Below are 6000 nucleotides of genomic sequence, written 5' to 3' on the forward strand. Positions count from 1 at the left end.
TCCAATCTGTTATATATATATTTGGTTGCCCTTGCACATTATTGTATTCCCTTGTGTATTAACTGTGTGGTGTTTCTTTTACCCCGTCCATACGTATTTGTGGGGTCTGGTGTCTGGTCCCCTCACTGGGTCGAGGGTGGTGGGTTCAGCTTAGGGCTGGACAGGAGACAGGGACAGGGTGGAGGCTCAGGCAGGCACACCTTCAGTGTAAACCCTGGGTAGAGGGACAGACAGGGTTCCCCTAGTCTGAGGGACATCGCAGGGGTCCCGGGGGTTTTGCCTAAAGTAACCTAGGCATACCATGACAAATATTTCACCAAATCAGTTAAAAGTGAAACAGCCAATCAGAGCGATCGGAGCCACGTGGGGGCTAAGCCACCCCCCTGGGGTGAATTAGAAAGGGTCCTCTGTGTGCGGGTCGGGAGACCTTTCAGTGACCCGGGTCACCCGACCCGTAGGGGGGGCTATTAATTAATGATGCCACATAGGCGTCATGAGTCGGATTGGCACGACTTTTCATGACTCCCATGTGGCGTCAAAGGTCGGGAACTGGACAGTTTTTGCTTTTACTTTATTCCCACTGCTCCTCTGTGTATTCCGTTTTTTGTTTTTTTTCTTTAATACACTATATGGTTCCAGAGATAAGGACCTTTTTGTTTAGTAGTAATTTTTATGGTCTATACATGAGGCCATGGTTCACTGAGTAATTATGCGGAGCCGCCTAAAGACACACCCCAGAGAATCTTGAGAGCCACAACACCTTAGATAGATGATGTGGAAACCTGTATGGAAAGTTTTAGAACAAACTCGAAAGGTTTCACACGTTTGCCAGTTTTGATCAAATCAGGGTCTCGATCGATCGGAGACATGGGCACACAACCAGTGTGTACTTTTTTTCTGATCTCAGAAGCCCTGTCACAAGTTTTCATTACAACCACAAAGATAAGGAGAAGTGGGAATGGCTTCTTACATTACATTACTTAAGGCAGAAGATATTTAAGTTGGAAATAACAAAATCGTAATTATGGATTCTGTCAAATTCCTTTCAAACTGGTTCTACCCAGATTACTATACTTTCAAAAACAAAGGAATGTTTAACACCCAGACACTGCTATATAAGATGCAACTCTGTGTTATTGCTTTTATGAATAACACTTATAAAGTTAATACTAATATACAAAATTAGCAGAGATATACAGGTAGACATAATTGTCTAAATAATAAAAGCAAAGTATAAATATTTACCGCAACAGACCATAGAAATTAACAATAAAAAGGCCCATACCTCCGGAACCGTATGTCAGATTTCAAGAAAAAGCAAAATATTCAGGAATAAAATAGCAAAACCTATTCACTTTTTACTTGCTGACAGGCATTGGCGTAACTACAAAGTTATGGGCCCCGGTGTGAACTTTCAAATGGGGCCCCCCCATGCCAAAATACACACACACATCTCCGCTCCGCACACCTCATACACGCGCTGCTCCACACACCTCGTACATGCGCATCTCCGCTCCGTACACCTCGTACACGCGCATCTCCGCTCCGTACACCTTGTACATGCGCATCTCCGCTCCGTACACCTCGTACATGCGCATCTCCGCTCCGTAGACCTCGTACACGCGCATCTCCGCTCCGTAGACCTCGCACACCCGCATGTCCGATCCGTACACCTCGTACACGCGCATCTCCGCTCCGTACACCTCGCACACAAACGTCTCCGCTCCATACACTTCGTACACACATGGCTCTGCTCCGTACACCTCGTACACACGCGGCTCTGCTCTGTACACCTCGTACACACGCGGCTCTGCTCCGTACACCTCGTACACACGTGGCTCCGCTCCATACACCTCGTACACACGTGGCTCCGCTCCATACACCTCGTACACACGTGGATTCACTCCGTACACCCTGTAAACTCCTGACCCCACACATAAACTTACCCTCCTCCAGCACCATGACAACCAGCAGCACAGCAGAGTCCTGCAGGCACAGAGGCCCCTGATCATGTGACCCCTGACTCCTCCCCTCCTGTGACCTCATCACAGGTCCTGTGCACAGAACAGCCATCGCGCGCTCCTGAAAGCGCGCCTTCTCCCTGCACTCTGTAGTCACGGAGCTCGATGTGACTGGTCACTGAGAGTGATGGCAGCAGGTCTCATCCTCCATCACCTGAGACACTGGGGGGTGGAGTGCAGTGCTCAGGGGGAGGAATAACCGAGTCCTTGCTGGAGGAGGGGGCGCAGGACGTGATCGAAGCACAGGTCCCATATGAAGCCGGCTGCTTCTTTGTTGGACTGGGCGGGCCCCTAAGCACTCCGGGGCCACATCGCAGCTGCGACCTCTGCGACCTTTGTAGTTCCGCCCCTGCTGAAAGGTTTTCTTTATGGGTCATTTTGACATAAAAAATCACTATTTAATAGATGCTCTTGAGTGGTCTTGGAGGTAAAGATTTTTGTACAACAATTACAGAATAGGTTATTAGACATATGACATGAAGCCTAAACCAGAGTATGTAACACAACCCCATTTGCCACATAACATTTATAACCAATACTAGTGCCTCCAAACACCAGGCTCAAATCCAACCACTGCCGCTCCAAATAGCTACCTTCCCCCGGGGGTTGTTACCTATATGTTCTCAGACTTCTGGCTATGCTTTAATACTGTATTATTGTGCTGTATTACTATCATCTGCCTCCTCTACACCATTGTGGTATAGGTATATTTCTGGGAATATGGCATGCAATGTAACATGCCACGATTCATACGGAGTCTGACTGTGTTTGAAGATGGAGACACAATTGGTCTCTGTGTAAGTTTCTGAAGCCATATTATGGCTCTGAACATCTGAGGTAAACCATAATGTATTATGCTTTTTCTTTGTATTGAATGTCCCCATACGTACATTGTTGCTCTTTTCTGAGTGTTACTATGCCTCTGTTAGGCTGTGTGCCCACAATTCGATTTTTAAGCGTTTTTGCCGCGATTTTCGGTGCGAAAACGTTTAAAAATCATGTACAGAACGCACCCCATGCTGTGCTAATGCTGCGCTTTTTTCCGCGGCGGAAACGCATCGCGGAAAAAATCGCAGCATGATCATTCTTTTGTGCGGAATCGCAAAGAATTGCCGCGATTCCGCACCCATAGGAATGCATGAGAATCACTTACTTCCCACATGTGGCTATTCCCACCATGCGGGAAGTTAAGCGTCTCATTTGCGGATGATACCCACGGTGTGGAGGAGAGGAGACTGTCCTCCAGGCCCTGGGTACCATACCCCTGTAAAAAAAGAAAAAATCGGGGTATATTTGCCTTCCGACGTCCCGCGCTGCATTCCCGGCCTAAGCGTTCCCAGCGATGCCTTGCGGCAAGGTCCTGTGATGACGTAGTCTCGCATTACTCTAGCGGTCTTGTGAGATCGCTAAAGCAACGCGAGACCAACGTAATCACAGGTCTCGCAAGGCATCGCTGGGAACGCTGTGGCCCGGGATGGCAGCGCGGGACGCCGGAAGGTGAATTTAACCCGATTTTTTATTTTTTTATCATTTTTAACATTTTATCTTTTACTACTGATGCCGCATAGGCGGCCTCAATAGTAAAAAGCTGCTCACACTTGTCAAACACTATGTTTGACGAGTGTGACCAACCTGTCAATCACTTTCCAAGCGATGCTTCAAATCGCTTGGAAAGTGCTTGAGAAAATCGCTGCAAAATCGCAAACAGAATTGCGGTAAAATCGCGTTTTTTTCCGCACGATTTCTGGGAAGGAGTCCGGTTTTCAGTGTGCGTTTTAACACGCAACGTGGGCACATAGCCTTACTCAAATATTCTCAGAAAGTTTTTTTTTTTTTTAACAATTGGACTTAAATGTAAAAAAAAAATAAATAAATAAAAATGTAGGTCATTAGACTGTCACTATTGCTTGCTTTTTCATAAAGACAGCTGGGGGGAACATTTGGCATTCCGGTGCTAATGTAAAACTGATCACATGTCTATAATGAATGACTGCATGTGTACGATGAAAATGGACAGCTTTAACTTAAATATTCTACTAAATATGAAAAGGATTATTTAAGACTAGAATAAAAGTGATTTTGTTTTAGACATATATATACTGCCACTCCTTTCTATAGGCAGTATCTGGTATTGCAGGTCAGACCAATTTCCATAACTGGAAAATGTACAAAACCAAACAGAGCTCAAGGAAAGTGGTGCCGTTTCTAGCATGAAGAACCTTCTATTTAAAGGGTATACGGACACCCACTCTTATAGCGGCATGATGTAAGGGCAGAAACAGTCATTTTCAGTTTCATTGGGAGATTATCACTAGAGGAGTAGTTAACTTGCTGTCATGTAGCCCTTCATATTCATGAGCTGTGTGTACCCCACTGCACAATGTACACAGGAAGCTGCCAATCAGTGATGTGGGCGGGGTCATACAGAGCTCAGTATTCAGAGCACTGCTAGATCTGCAGATTTTTATGAAACCATTGTCAAACAGTTTAGTAGACATTGCTGCTAGAAAAGAAACCTTTGAATCATTACGAAATGAGGGGTAAAAAAGTAGAAATAGAGAAACACGCTCCTTTTCTACCATCGTGCTGCAAAATATTGTACCCCAATTACGAGTGAAGAAAAATGAGGTGGTGCTAATCAGGCCCGATATATAAGGTGTGTCAATGTAAGTGTTCATATTCGTATACAGCATAATTAGAGCTACAGTTTAGCGCTTTGGATATCCGGACACCATTGTAAATTAGGCCACAGGTCAGTTTGCTTCTGATGACCTCTCTATGTCCGTCTTCGTAGATGTGTCTATAGAAAGGTATCGTACACTGATTGATGTAGTCTTATAATAAACCAGTATGAGGATACAGACTGTAAGGTTGGCTGCTCATATAAAGATTGGTCAGAGATGATAACAGAATATAAAATCCTACATAATCAATACAACCTGGACATATAATGAAACATCAGGAGAACCACGACCCACTCGCATCAACAGGGCCACCACCACCACCACATCCAGACATTGTCATCCACCTCCCCCACCGCAGTCATAAACACAGCATCTATGTGTCCGCTTCAACCCTATCATCAGCTCCCCCTCATATATTGCAATACCTTCCAGGTAAACGCCGCTCAGGTACAGCGAGCACAGTGTGTACGTCTTCACCTCACTCCCAGCTCCACCTCTGGCTCGTATTCAGAACTGGGTCACACAACAGGATCATCTAGACGACCGTGTCACATCATGTTGGCATTTATATCATACAGCGACAAAAATGACACACGCAGGAGTAACCTATAATCTATAGACCCCGTCCCTCCCTGCTCAAGGTGACAGGACATGCTAATTCCAGTATTTGGTCAGCAGGTGGCAGTGCTGTCCTCTGCACATGATATCAAGCCGTGATGTGATCATTAACCCCTGCAAAGTACTGTGCAACCCCCACCTTGCTGAAGGATCCATCTCCATGGAAATACAGCTTGTTCTATGAGCAGGAGGAAGGAAGAGAAATTTATAAGCCTCCAGGGAGAAATGCAAGTGTGCATGTACACATATATACAGTGAAATCTCTTTGATGTGACCGGCCAAAAAAGTGGTCTTGCCGGTATGGATTGCCGATATGCACATTATATGGTAGAACCCAGGTACGGACTGGGACTGAAATTCAGTCCTGGTATTTGAAATCTCACAGGTCCATGATGTCACTGTCCCCAAGCACCAGATGGGATATATTACTAATATTACCCTGGATGGAGGAAAGCAGGATATTTCTAATGATACCCGTGGTCTTCTGGTGTAAGTGACTGGAGTTAGCGACTTTTGTGCCTCGTCAGAGCTCTTAACACTATGGGTGTCTTGAGAACACAGATTCTGTTGACAATATAGCAGACAGTGTGGCCCATGAACAGACCGGCCCTTCTGGCGTTTGTCAGAATTGCCAGATGGCCAGTCCAGCCCTGATAGAACCGAAAATATAGTCTGGA

At 45.7% G+C, this 6000-nt stretch overlaps 1 protein-coding gene across 1 annotated transcript in view; it reads right to left on the reverse strand.

Annotated features, from left to right (window-relative positions):
• The window catches only part of LOC141100335 (uncharacterized), a 98286-nt gene extending 93016 nt beyond the window's left edge, over positions 1 to 5270 (reverse strand). The window contains exon 1 of the mRNA XM_073588735.1: positions 5131 to 5270. The gene's annotated coding sequence lies outside the window, so the exon portion shown is untranslated. The remainder of the gene's footprint in view (positions 1 to 5130) is intronic.
• Positions 5271 to 6000: the final 730 nt, after the last annotated feature.

Source organism: Dendrobates tinctorius, unplaced genomic scaffold (genome assembly GCF_039654945.1).
Source record: "Dendrobates tinctorius isolate UK_male_01 unplaced genomic scaffold, ASM3965494v1 ptg000104l, whole genome shotgun sequence".
NCBI classification, from domain to species: domain Eukaryota; kingdom Metazoa; phylum Chordata; class Amphibia; order Anura; family Dendrobatidae; genus Dendrobates; species Dendrobates tinctorius.